At 38.1% G+C, this 14,956-nt stretch overlaps 1 long non-coding RNA gene across 1 annotated transcript; it reads left to right on the top strand.

Moving 5' to 3' along the window:
- The first annotated feature begins 4,223 nt into the window (after positions 1-4,223).
- On the top strand, positions 4,224-6,348 carry LOC114476548 (uncharacterized). Its single transcript, XR_003675607.1, has 3 exons — positions 4,224-4,562; positions 5,292-5,600; positions 5,730-6,348. It is a non-coding gene; the product is annotated as an uncharacterized LOC114476548 (long non-coding RNA).
- Positions 6,349-14,956: the final 8,608 nt, after the last annotated feature.

Raw genomic sequence — 14,956 nt, 5'->3', positions numbered from 1 at the left:
ACGACCGGTTCTTATAGCTGTGGAGAGTGGTGATTGGTTGTAGCTGCAGCTCAACTCCTGCCCAGCTGAAGTCACTCCTGTAATTAAGCACACACAGTGAGAGAGAGCCTGAAGCCTAAGAGGAGGAGGCAGAGGGCCTGACACAAATAAAACATACCAAATGTATAATAATCGCAACAAAAAAAAAAAAAAAGAAAATAACAAATACATTATAGCTGATTAACGTTTCTGTCGATCCAGTCCTTGTGTTTTTCAGCCTAACAGGCACATTAAATTGACCATACGATCAAATAATAACGCCAGTTTAATATGCTAGTTACAGATAGCATTTTGGGTTCATTATTTTTGAATGTTGGACCAAAGCATTTCTTGTAAAATAAAGTTAGCCTGAATAAAAAGTGTGAAAATGCCAGTAAAATCCGTTTCAGTTCAGTGGATAGATCTTGCCATCACCAAGGTGGAGGTCAGGGATCTTTAGCATGAAAAGGTTGGAGACCACTAATCTACAATATATGTTGACTTTTGTTGAGTTCTATTTTGAGCTGGAGAACATTGACCTGGTCCTCACATATTAATGAATCTTCATCACCATCATCCTCATCCTCCGTGTGATTGACAGCTGCGACTCTGAGCTTCCACTCCCTCAGTGTCTGTGTGATTGATCGTGGAGCAGAGTGAGGGATGTGATCCTGTAGATCAACAGCTTGCTGGATTAGAGCCCTGTAGTGGGACACCTTTGACCTCCCAGCACCCCCCTTCCTCCCTCCTCCTCCTTGTCTCTGAGCATGTGCAGCTCTCTCTCCATCTCAGCCACTTCAACTTCTCTACATTGCCATGTTTCATGTGATAACGTGAGCTCTGTGGGAACCTGTGTTGTCGTGGCAAAGTTACGGATGTTACGAGCTTTGGATGCAAACTGCAGCACGCTCAGAGTGTCTTTCACCTTGTGGTGGGAGGGGCTTATGCACGCCACCATCAGAGTGTGTGCGGTGCCTCCCAGACAGTCCCGGAGCAGGTGAGTTATCTTAGAGTTGCGGTACGGCACGTGTGCGCTGCTGCCCTTATTACCATGGCGACCACTCAGAGCACGCATGACGTTGCCAAGGGCGAGCAGACTCTTGTTGATGTGCGCCGACTCCTTCAGTTTGGTCCCATTGTTCCCAGTAAGAGAAACACGCTCCGACCCAGCCAGGTCCACCAACCGCAGTTTGGAGGAAAAGCCGCTGCTGTTGGCGTTGTTGTGGCAACATGAGCGGATGTGCAGAGTGAGGATGGTGTGAGAGCGACTGGACTCCTTGTTCATCCCAGTAGAACCAGTTTGACTCAAAACTCTCCCTATGTCAACAAAACTGAGCAACTCCTCAACAGATGATATGACAACTTCCTTAGCCCCCACCACAACTGGACACACACACACACACACACTGTAAATGGTTAATTTGACTGCAAGAATAATTTTTGAGATATGGAGAATTTAGTGAGGGGGGTATGTGTAGATTTTCACTGTACACATACCACCCTCACTAAATTGTTATTCATCCAGTTAAACTAAACATTTACAGTGTGACTATTGGATAATCACTGAAACAATTGGTAAAAAACGTCAGAATTTTTTTAGACCAAAGTGTGTGTGATGACTTTTTTTTATTCACGTTCTCACCAGTGTTTCCTCGCCCATCTTCTCTGATGTGCAGGTATTTGTGAACGTGGGGCAGCTCCAGCAGGTCCCTTAGCTCCTCCACTGTAGGACACTGTGACCTGTCTGTCATCACCTGAGCTCCATTTCTCCTCCAGCAGTGAGAACAGATCCTGGACTACCAGGATCACCACTCCTCCATCTTCATATGGAACATGTTGGAAGTCACAGATGTTTGGTGATAACATTATTGGTTACAACGCGTCGATGTGAACAATGACGTCGACAGACAAAAAATACGTCGACGCAAAATTTACGCGCCAATGAGTCGTCTGGCCAAAACAAAGATGGCGGCACCGGAGAATAACTATCGCGAGTGGCTCCTCAAAAGTGCAAGGCAGTGAAGACACGCACTCGTTCGTCGAAGGTAGCTGTTTCCCGTAACCCTCGTCCTTTATTCAGGTTGTGACCGGAGAGTAGCGCGTTGATGCAGCAAGGAGGAAACACCCGCCGTGACATCAGTGGCAGCAGCAGCACACGCAATGAGCCAAGCGTAAAAAAAAACACTTTTCAACCGAGTGCATAGCATCAAATGGCTCTCACCATTAAAATATGAACAAAAAAGCTTTGCTCTTTTCCTGAGTCAGCATGAGAAGTTGCTCTACACCAGTGGTTTCCCAAACTTAAATATAGATCATAATGATGGGATGAATGAGTGAAAACGCACATTTTGTAAATATGTGGAATAAAACAGTATTTAATGGCTCCTGAATAGATTTATTGCTATAGTTTTTATCATTTTGTGTCATCTCCCCCTAGTGTGCAACTAGAAGACTGACCTTTGTATTTTCAGTTTATATTCTAATCAAGATCATTTACATCATCATCATTATTATTAAAAATATACATTTTAACTATAAATGTACATTATACAACCCCATATTTATTTGTTAATATTCCATTTTCTCTCTTATTTTTTGTTGAAAAAGCACTTTCTATATTAGCATTTGGAATTTTCAGTTTAAGAAAAATGTGAGTGGCAGAGTGTATTACTTTAAGTTGTTGTGATTTTCATGTAAATGAAGAATTAAAAGATGCACTTTTTTCAGTAAGCTAGGCCTGTGTGTTTTCAACATAAATCTTAATTTCTGTTGGTTGAGGAAGGACATCATGACAGGCTGCTGACTCCCACTGCCTTTTTATTTTTTTTTTTAATGAACGTTACCTCTGACTCTGAATGCATTATTTTGTACTTTTAGATTCTTACTGAACTTTATTTTGGAATTTTGAGTTAAAGAGCAATAAACATATATTGCAATGTTAAGCAATTCATGTTTTTTTCTCATTTCAGATATGTAAATCAACATGTATAAACTACTTTTAGTCAATTAATGGGGAAATAATCAAAAATTGAATCAAGTCAAATTTAATCGAACTGGAAAAAATTATTTGTTAGATTAATCAATGCATCAAAAAAATTCTAGCTAGATTAATCGTTTAAAAAATGATCGTTTATCCCAGCTCTAGTGGGATGATATATTGCACACATGATGAGATCTGTCAGCAGAGGTTGTGTAGCTGCCCCCACTGGTCATCAGAGGAACTGTGTCTATGGCACTGGTCTCCTTCCTGTTTTCAATCGTGACCCCATTTTTATTTCACAAATTTCTGGCAACTGTAAAGACTTTTTCTGTAATTAGTTCTTAATCGTTTTTGTTAGATTGTTTAACAAATACAGAGTAGACAAGATTAGTGATAAAATGACAAAATGCACCAGCTTAGATATTTTTATACTGCATTTTAATTATTTATCTCACTTTTTTCCTGTCTTTTCTTTAAACTGCATATATATATATATATATATATATATATATATATATATATATATATATATACATATATTGGAGATTGTGTGTTGTGTTTTAATTTGAAAAAGAATAATAGTTTTAAAATTTATTTTTAATTGTTTATTTATTTATTACTAGACTTTTCAGGTGACCCCACATGGTGTCACGGCCCCAAGGTTGAAAATCACTGGTCTATGGTGTAGACTACGTGTCAAGAGGATTATATTTGAGTAACAGGAGGAGGATCTGATTCATCTTAAGTTATTTTATTTCTATTTTTAGTTGTTAACATTTAAATTAAACATATTGATAAAAATAATTCAAAAAATAACTTTTTTTTGGTAGATTTGGTCTCGTTTTTTTAAGTTTACACATGAGATGTTTACTGTATGCAAGGGAACCGTACCAAGATTTATTACCAACTATAAACGTGGGGGGTGAAAGTAACTAGTAACTTTTACTTTCAGTACTATTATACTTTTTACTTCTACTTGAGTGTTTTATGTATGACTTATTTGTACTTGTACTGAGTACAATTTCAGTCAAGTAACAGTACTTCTTCTTGAGTAGATATGTCAGTACTATTTGAATCTCTACTGTTTATTAATGTCCCCCTCCCCTTAATAATAATAATAATAATAATAATAATAATAATAATAATAATAATAATAATAATAATAATAATAATAATAATAATAAAGTGTTGTGTGCTGTTCCCAAAGCCCCCCTACCCCCGTTACTGTACTACCGGTACTTGCCGTTCGTGCCCCTCCTCCCCCCAGGGTGTAGCTCTTCCCTGAGCCGGTCTGTCCGTAGCAGAGCACCGTAGCGTTGAACCCGTCCACCACGGACTGAACCAGTGGCTTAACGCAAGCGCAGTACACGTCGCGGTGCGTCGCCATTGGACCAAACACGTTGTCGAAGTTGAAAAGTCGATTAATACCGAGCAGCACCTGCTGGGTCCCCAGGACCACGCGCACACACTCAGGAGCTCCGCGGGAAGCAGGGGCTGCTCCGAGCAAAGTGTTGCAGCCAGTTATCGACTGGGCACATCAACTGTGTCTGCAATAGTTTCAGAGGTGAGTCATGGAAAAATCTTTCACTCATTTGTCGGTTTCCCCTATATCCTACTGAATGAAATGATTGATCACAACAAAGTGATTATGAATAACCTGTTATTTGTCCCCCTATACTTATAAATATGTGAGAAATAATCAGCAACTATTTTCTTTATGGCAATTGTATAAATAAAGGTCAAACCGACCATGACAAAAGTGAATCACTTGAACAATAAATCATAACATGTTGACATATGACAATCTGAGGCACATGAGAAGAAACTTAAGTAATTCTTGAATATGTTTTATTTCCCTTGATTTATTCAATTCAGTATTGCTTTATTTATCAAATGTTGGGGAAATTTTAAAATAAGCTTTTGTTGCATGTAATTTGTTTATATTAGTTTCTATATTTCTGTTTGCTGAATTTGTTAGTTTGTTTATTGTCAATTGTTAACACTTATATACATATGTGGATGTATATGTGTTCTAAGTGAAATCATGAATATTATTTTTATAAAACCTTTCCTAATTTCCTAAAGTATTTCCTACCACAGGTGTGCCAAGCAATATGGAGCCTGTATTTGTGGCTCTCCCCTCTGTACATCAGTCATTGCTCGTGACTTTGGGATTATCCTAACCTTTTAGGATTGTTATTTGTTTAGTTATAACTATGTATACATATCTTGCATTAACCAAGATTTTTTTTTCATCCATCACTTGCTAACAATTTGATCTAATATCTACCAGGTTCCTTGGATGGGAAACATCCAAATACGTTGCCCTCCAGGATGTGGGAGTGATTTCTTCAACTATAAAGGGTATCACTCCCTAGTCCTCATGTGAGAGCCTATGGACGCCAGAGTGATGGTGGTGTCTTTGGTTGCAAACTCATGAATGGCACACTGGACGAACCACCACCTCAGGATCTGCTTGGAACAAACACCACCAGTTCACATGTGTTTGTAGGGGATGGTGCCTAACCCACACCGATCACCATCGGCGGTACATCAACAAACTACGCTGATACCATTTCGCCATCAGGAGTAATCATGCCAGGTCAGCACACACACACAAAGTAAAATTAGTATATGGCCTAAGTTCTACGGTATAATTGGTTAAAGAATTATAAGATTCTAAATAGAATTCCTGTTCTCGTTTCCTATCCCTGCATGTGAATGGAGACAGACAGCTGGAGCAGACGTCCTCTTTGTCCCTGCGACCAGGAGATCCGGAGTTACCAGGGGTGCTGGCAGAAGAGCATATGCTGTTCAGAACAATCTGCGAAACTTCTTTTCTTTCCCTGAGGGTCTTGTGCTGTGGCAAACTGCCATCATTATGCATACCTGTCAAGTATCCCGTTTTACCCGGGAAACTCCCGTATTTTACCTCTCTTTCCCGCCATAGTCCCGTATTAGTCTTTTCCCGTAAATATCCCGTATTTTAATATAATAAAAAAATAAAAGATGCCTTATTAAACTTAACGCTGTCGCTATCCTCACGAGAACTGCCACCTGAAATGGCCTGGGTGGCAGCTCTCGTGAGATTAGTGCTGACAGCGGCAACAAACCCGGGATACAACTCAGAAGAGAGATGATGAATGAAGACGTGCCGGTGAAAAAAACAAAGTACTAGTGTAAATATGTTGTGAAATGTGAAATAGAGTTTACCTTCTTAAAGAGCAGCAAGATGGGACACAGTTACACATTCTGTAAGATTTGTAACTGAGATTTTAACGTCTACCACGGGGGAAGGAACCACGTAAGTCACTATGAAAAATCAGCCAATCACACGCGCCACAAATATACACTGCTTTAAAAAAGTGTTAAAGGACGTAAAGTCTGTAATAAATGTGTATAAAAAGTCATTAGTGAATACCAGAGAACCACGAGTGAGTATGAGAAATTATAAGAAAACATGTAATAAAATAAAATGTTAATTTATTAACAAAACTTGTCTATCTTAAGGACAAGCAACGTGAAATTGACAGGAAATATATAATTTGTTGACATGTATATGAACTGTAAGTATATTAAATAAACACGTGCTTCATATACACATTTATGTTTTCATTTAGGCGGTTTTATAATTTAGGAATTAGGGCTGGGCGATATTTCGAGATTCAAGATGTATGCTGCTTTTACTTCTCAGAACAGCATGTAAAGCTCAGTTAGATGGATTATTGAATGCACATATTGTGCAGCTGTTTGTTAATAAATGAGCCTCCATCCATCCATTTTCTTCCGCAGAGGCAGCAGTCTCAGCAGAGATGCCCAGACATCCTGATCCACCAGCCGTTCTGGGGGAACCCTGAGGCGACACCAGGCCAGCTCAGAGACATAGTCCCTCCAGCGTGTCCTGGCCTTCCACGAGGCTTCTTCCCATTAGGACATGCCTGAAACACGTTCTGAGGGAGGCGACCAGGAGGCAACCGAAACAGATGTCCGAGCCACCTCAGCTGGCTCCTTTAGACGTGAAGGAGCAGCGACTCTACTCCGAGCTCCTCCTGAGTGACTGAGCTTCTCACCCTATGTGCGCCCAGACACCCTACGAAGGAAACTCATTTCGGCTGCCTGTATCCCCGATCTTGTCCTTTCGGTCATTACCCAAATCTCATGACCATAGGTGAGGGTAGGAACGTAGATCAATCGGTAAATTGAGAGCTTTGCCCCCCCCGACTCAGCTCCCTCTTCATGAATGAGCCTGTGTGGCATTTTGCATCAGCAAATTTAACCCAGAGTTGTCTTTCTGGTCAGACATTATCTGATAAAATTATCAAGATTTATATCGTATATCACCATTTTGAGATGATATGGAGTTTTGGTTCATATCACCCAGCCCTAGTAGGAATGTTCACAGCATTTCAATGTTAATAAAGGTCAGTCTACCAGATTCTAATCACATAATTGTATTTAGTAAGTGGTTGACAAGTGTCTATTTTAGATTTCTTGTACACATATTAAAATATAAGGGATACTGGAGCTTGGTTGGGCGAGTGGGACGGCACGTAGTGGGCGCCAGAAAATTTCCCTTATTTTCAAATCCAAAACTTGACGTACAAAAAATCTAAAATACCCACTTGTCAACCACTTACTAAATATAATGATGTGATAAGAATTTGGTGTGTGTTTGTGTGGGTGCTTGTGTGTGTGTGTGACTGTTCGTTACCTCACACACACGCACTAACGGGCATCAGCCACGCTTATGATTGTTGGGAGACCTGGAAGTAGCACAAAAAATAAACTTTTTGCAACACCAAAGTTGCAACTCCATCTCTAAACGGCCCTGTGTGCGTTCAGCATGTACATCCTGGCACTCTCACATGCACGCGCATCAGCCGTACGTGTGTGTGTTTACATTGTAGCTGCTAGCTACAAAACATAAGAAGAAACATCACCCTTGTGCAGAACAGACAATAATCATAGTGGAGCCGTGTTGTGGACCCATCCACTCACAAAAAAGTTACAATCCTCTTTCTGAAGAAGCAGAATGTTTGTAATAAGGTTTTTTGGAGTCATTATGTGTATTTTTGTATCTTTCTGTTGTGTTTTTGTGCATTTTTTGTATAATTATTGTTTTTTGTTGCCATTGTAGTGTGATTTGGAGGAATTTTGTGTGTTTTTGAGTGTTTTTTAGTGTAGTTTTGTTCATTTCTGTTGTCATCTTAGTGTATTTTTTGTATAATTATTTAGTTTAGTGTATTTTGAGTCATTTTCATTTGTGTGTGTGTGTGTGTGTAACTACAGTAACTACATTCTGTCTGTTCCTGCTGTTGTTAACCAGGTTCACTTATTCAAAGCTGGACACATTTAGCACCAAACATCATTGAGAAATCAGCGCGTTATCATGTTATATAACATTCAGGACTCATGTCCACCCTATTCCATAAACACATTAAACTACATTTCATCTTTTTTTATTTTTTATTTTAAATGCGGCATTCGTCTGACATCGAAATAACGTGTAACTATATCGTAAAACAACTTTAGAAATCACTTCTCTTGGTTTCCGCGCTGCTCACATCTGCAACAGAAGACTTCAGAGCTTTAAGGCCTGTCAAGTGAAAAAAGGAAATATTTTACTGCTTTGGGAGTTTCTTTCTAATTTATCTACTTTCCGAATTCTCAAGAAAACTTATGAAGATGGTTCTTATAGTCCCATAGTATGGAAGCCCGTTTCCGCCACTAAAAAAAAAAAAAAATCACCAAGGAAAGTCATAATTATGAGATAGAAAGTCATAATTATGAGACAGAAAGTCATAATTATGAGAAAAAAGTCATAATTATGAGAAATAAAGTCATAATTATGAGATAGAAAGTCATAATTATGAGTTAGTAAAGTCATAATTATGAGCTAGTAAAGTCATAATTATGAAATAGAAAGTCATAATTATGAGAAAAAAAGTCATATTTATGAGTAACTTAAACACATTTACAGCAGCTTGTTCATGTGGTGAGCTGACACTAAGAGATGGCTGATAAGACTATGGAAGACTACTTTAGACGGGGCTTTACAAATGATGAAATGCTTTGTTTGCAAATTCACATAGAAATATGCATAATTATGACTTTCTTTCTCATAATTATGACTTTCCTTGGTGATTTTTTATTTTTTTTAGTGGCTGAAACAGGCTTCCATACCACCTTAGTGTACAACTTATAAATATAATTAAAACTGTCTTTAGGCGGACGTTTTAAATGGAGTTCCTAATGAGTTTATTTTGACAGGTGTGTGGTTTTTTTCTCTCTACAACGGTTGTCGTAGGTTAACACTATAAAAAGTAATATTTGTTTGATGTCCGTTTTGTTCTAGCAAAAAACAAACAATAATATGTTCATTATTTTTGCTGTGCAGTTGGGTTTGTACAAGTGTTTCTACTAAGGGTGTGAGGAACAAAATCGATTCGACGATATATTGCAATATTCCACCTTGCGCTTATTGTATGTGTTGATCCAAAAACTGTCTGAATCGATTTCTTTAATGATGTTTTGTCATTAAAAAACAAAGAAACATTTAAATGCGGTAACAAACGCCAGGTCACTAGGTGTCAGTGAACCAAATCAGACCTTGTTAAACTACTTCACTCCTCAATGCATTTTAGTTGGAACTTAATTGCACTTTATTTTCATAAAACACATTGGTCACTTTTATAGATATATGTGGTTACTTAGAAAATAATAATAATAGTAATAATAAGAAATTAACAGAATATGTTGTAGAAGCAAAAGTTAAACTTTTTAGAAAAATGTAATTTGACATTTGGATAAACATACAACTTGTTTTTTGTATCTGTACTTGAATTTCAGTTAGTTATCATTTATTTGTTCTTTTTTTAATAAATAAATTGTTTTAAAGTATTGATATTGTGGTGTATATCGTATTGTTTAGTATCGAAATATATTGTATCGTAACAAACATTGTATTGTATTGTCAGATTCATGGCAATGCACACCCCTAGTTAATACTATAACCAGTTTACTAAGAGGTGATACAGAAAATAGGCACATATGCCCTTCAATGGAGGGTTTTCACCTATGTCACGTTCTGGGCAGCAATCCGGATGAACGGCCATATTGGAGGCACTCTGAGATAAAATCACTGCGAAGGATAAATGTCTGAAACCACAGAAAAGCTCCTCAAAATGAGTTATGGATGGAAAGGCATACAGGGAAGGACTTGGTCTGGAAGAAAGGGCACAATATTTGGAAAAGTTCCAGTTTATTGGTGGTGCAGATCTATACGAGTCGGTTTCCTCATCTTGGATCAATGATGACCTGGTGAGTCTTCCATCTATTGCGTATCCTGATCTCGTCAACTACCTGGTTTTAACCCTATCCCAATCTGGGTTATCGTTTTGATAAAGTTCAGACCTTTTACCTGGAATACAATGAGAATACAGCATATTATAGCTCTACATTTTAACAACGAGGTTGCTACTGTAGCAGGCTATTGAATTATAGTAGGTCAATAATGCCAGATGCAGTAGCTTGATATGAATTATATTATCATAATCACACTACAAAATTAGTTAAGAGACGCTGCTATCAACTATTCACTTACCTGACAAGAAATGGGCTGAACAAATTTTGCCTCGTAGATCCTGGTTTAACTTTGCTAACCACAAGCGCCTACTTTCCTCTGATAACTTTTGACATTGTTCTCCCTGATTTGTTATAACTTTTGGCAGTTTATAAAACTTTAAATGTTTTTCACGGTCTGATTGATTCTAACAGCCAAAAACACGGCAAAAATTCACCATTTCCTTTCGTTCAACGTTCGGGATCTGCGCTATGTTTACCTGCTGAGTACCTCCAATATGGTGATTTCTGGTTTGATTACGCGCCATGAAAACCCACTATAGAATCTTAATAATCTAAATGATAAATTTTCCTGGTTAACGCTTGGGTTTTTCATGCATAAATTCCCTGCTGACACTTTTACTATAGCTTAAAACTAACTTGATCACATTCATTTGATGTAATAATTGAGTTTTACTCCATGTTTACCTTGTCTTCTGTGTTGTGCTGTCAGATCTTACATTCAGCAGTCAGATCAAATCTATCACAAAAACATCTTCTACCACCTAAAGAACATCTCCAGAGTGAAAGGTTTAATGGCTCAGAAAGATCAGGAGAAACTGGTCCATGCTTTTATCTCCAGCAGACTGGACTATTGTAATGGTCTTCATCAAACAGCTACAGCTGGTTCAGAACGCTGCAGCTCGGGTCTTAACCAGAACAAAGAGGTCAGAGCACGTTACTCCAGTTTTAAAGTCTTTACACTGGCTCCCAGTCAGCCTCAGAATAGACTTTAAAGTTCTGCTGCTGGTGTATAAATCTGTGAATGGGTTTGGTCCAGAATACATCAGTGACATGATAGTCAGGTATGAACCCAGCAGGTCTCTCAGATCTATGGACACAGGTCAGATAGTGGAGCCCAGAGCTCACAGTAAACATGGTGATGCTGCTTTTAGTTGTTATGCTGCAAAGAAGTGGAACAAACTGCAGCAGAGCTGAAGTCAGCATCACATGTGAACATTTTTAAATCAAAGTTAAAGGCACTTTTTTTCTCTACTGCATATGATTGAGAGAGAGATTTTTTTGTCATGTTGTTGATGTAATGTGTTTGTTGATGATTTTAATTGATTTTACTGATGATTTTAATTGATTTTACTGATGATTTTAAATGTTCTTATTGATTTTAAACAATTGAATGTTTTATCATGTAAAGCACATTGAGTTGCCTTGAGTATGAAATGCGCTATACAAATAAATTTGCCTTGCCTTGCCTTGTATGGACTACAATAAGCATTTGCAGTTGTTATTTTGAGTAGGGATTACATTGAAGCCCCCCAGCCTCACAGTCTCCTATCTAACCTCCCATGAGGATTGCAGAGCTTTGGTTCCCAAAAGAAAGTGCCCAAGGAAAAGCATATACTGTTAAGCCTCGCTGCATATAGGCTAATAAAATCCATCAGTGTTTGTTAGTGGGAGACTCTCTGACAATATGATAACTTAATCTTAACCTTTGTATTGTGAGGAAGTCTTTAATTGATCTGAATGCAGTTTGTGTTGTGGAGTTTTGTGTGTAAGAAAGTTGAGTTGTTTGTGTTGATCCAGGCCTCTCTGCTCTTTGTGTTTGAGGAGGGGTCTCCGGCCTCATTAGGGCTGACCTCAAGGTTGTCATGGAGATAGTCGGAGCCACTTCCTGAATTCCCTGTGTGTCCGGCAATACATTAGCGCACAGGAGATCCAGAGTCTAATTCACAGAGAAGAGTTAAACAATAACAGTTTTTCATTATTACTGTGTAAAGAATGGACAGTATCTATAGGTTAAACAAGTAAATACAATGAGTGTTAGATAATAGGATAAGGTGTGTCTTATTTACTCATTGCATTGTTCCATATGATTTAGTGGAATATTGTATTTTGAACTGTAGTTCAAATATATTTGCTATCTTTTAGGTAAAGCTAAAGTTAAAGCAATATTGTTTTAATCAGATAAGAAGTGTAAAAATAAATCCAAGATTATTTGCGCAAAAAAAATATGTGAAAGGTTCCGTGTGCCACTCGAGAGTTCATTTTGATCTCCACTTTAAACAGTCTTGTTGACAGCACAAAGTTTTGTGCATTGCATTGCGGGATGTGGAGTCACTGAGATGGATGCATAAAACTGTTTTTAAGCCATTCTTCATTTGGCGTTATATCGATAAAGTTTAATTCTTACCGTGATTCATTGTGCTTGCCAAATTGACTTCCAAACACATTTCTGGTGTTTTCACTGAAACTTGCAGAAAAACAATGGAGGATGTTTATTTTGGATTTTACATGGAAAGTCGAAAGCGAATGTCTTAACGAGTGAGGTGATAACACTGGGAACAAACTAGAACAAAAATGGTGCCAAGCCAATCACTGTCCTCTTCAGTCTGGTGAAGAAACACAAGAAATCACAAAAAGAATGAAAGAAAAATACGCTTATTTTAATCCGTCTACAGGACTCCACATCCCACAATGCAATGCACAAAACTCTCTCCGACAATGTTAATCAACCAAGTGTTAACAATAGAGATCAAAATATAGTTTAGAGCGGTAATTTCAACCTTTTACATATTTTTCCCATCAGTAAGGCCCACACTGATACTATGTGCAGATGAAATGAGACGAATTAAGTTCTGAAACAAAAAAGTAAGCCGTATGATGAGAGGAGATATATTTGTGTGTGATGAGATAACTAAGATAACTTGGACTTACTTAAATCATAATTAAGGGAAAATTCAGATATCCATACAGTGCCTATCATAAGTATTCACCCCCTTGGATGATTTACACAATTAATGCTTTATTAAATAAATCAAGGTCAAATAAAAATAAAAAAATCACACAAAAATGTATTGCTGTAACTGTTTATTGTCAAAACAGGAACATGCTTCTACAAAGTAATGTTAAAGCTATATGGAACAGTGGTAATGAGAAAGCCACTGTTGAAGAAAACTCATATTAGATCTCGACTAGAGTTCACCAAAAGGCCTGTAGAAGACTCCATGGCCAAATGGAAGAAGGTTCTTTGGTCTGATGAGACCAAGATTTAGCTTTTTGGCCATCAGACAAGACGTTATGTTTGGCGGAAACCAAATGCTGCACATCACCAAAGACACACCACCCTCATTGTGAAGCATGGCGGTGGCAGCATCATGCTGTAGGGATGTTTCTCAGCCGCTGGCCTTGGAAGGCTCATAAAGGTAGATGAAAAAATTAATGAGCCAAAATACACTGAAATCCTGGAGGAAAATCTTATTCAGTCTTCAAGAGAACTACATCTTGGGAAACAATTTATTTTTCAGCGAGACAATGATCAGAAGCATACTGCAAAAACTACACAGGAATGGCTAAAAACAACTAGGTAAATGTTATGGAGTGGCCGAGTCGAAGGTCAGACCTCAATCCTATAGAGAACTGTGGCTGGACTTGAAAAGGGCTGTTCATTCTTTAAATATTTTTGTTTAGTTAACATTACTTTGTAGAAGCCTGTTTCTATTTTGACATTAAACAGTTATTTCCAATACATTTTTGTGTGAAAAAAGCAAATTTTTAAAAATGAATTTGATTTATTTATTAATGCAATAAAAGGGTAAATCATCCAAGGGGGTGAATATTTATGAGAGGCACTGTATACAACCAATCTCTCACTGAAAGTATTGAAATATTACGGTATGTGCTAGAGTTGCACAAAGATGAAGTACATTCATTCATAGTTTATTCAATATGATTAATCCTTGTGTTTGAGATTAAAAAAAAAAAAGATTAAATCTTGATATTTCTTAATAGATTAGCCTATTCTTAAGGGTTGTGTCACCCAACATGAGACTTTTCTTCTTTGTGCTGTTGGCCAATTTCATGCGTGTGTGTGTTAGTCTGAATAAAGCTGCAGAAATACTGGAAAGAATAAACACACACACACACACACACAGAGGCAACACTGCAGTGCGTAGCCGATCTGGGGTTTGTTATCAACTTTTCCGACTTCATTGTGAAACAGAGGGGCCTTTTAACACTTAGTACACCGCACCTGAGGGTGTTGAGGAACATTAACATGCTGTACTTGTCCTTTCGCAGTTTATGGTGTTAATAATCAGCTGTAGTTTCACGGCCCACCAGCTTGGTTGGTATTCAGGCCCCTGAACGGAACATCATCCACTTCGCTAAACTGCTGACAGAGACTGATGCACAAGGTCACATTTAAGTAGAAGGAAGGAGGGGGAGTAAGGAAAGGGAAAACTACAGTCTATTAGATAGGGGAGGAGTCCGGTAAGTCCTTTTGCACATCATGGGGTCATTAATGAGGATAAGAAATGAAACTGTGATTATTGAACTTCTCTTGATTCGCTGCTTTTTAGCCATCAGAAATCAACTCCACCC

The sequence above is a fragment of the Gouania willdenowi genome, chromosome 15 (genome assembly GCF_900634775.1).
Source record: "Gouania willdenowi chromosome 15, fGouWil2.1, whole genome shotgun sequence".
In the NCBI taxonomy this organism is placed as follows: Eukaryota; Metazoa; Chordata; class Actinopteri; order Blenniiformes; family Gobiesocidae; genus Gouania; species Gouania willdenowi.
The sequence above is the reverse complement of the archived record's forward strand: the minus strand, read 5'-3'. Positions and strand labels throughout refer to the sequence as shown.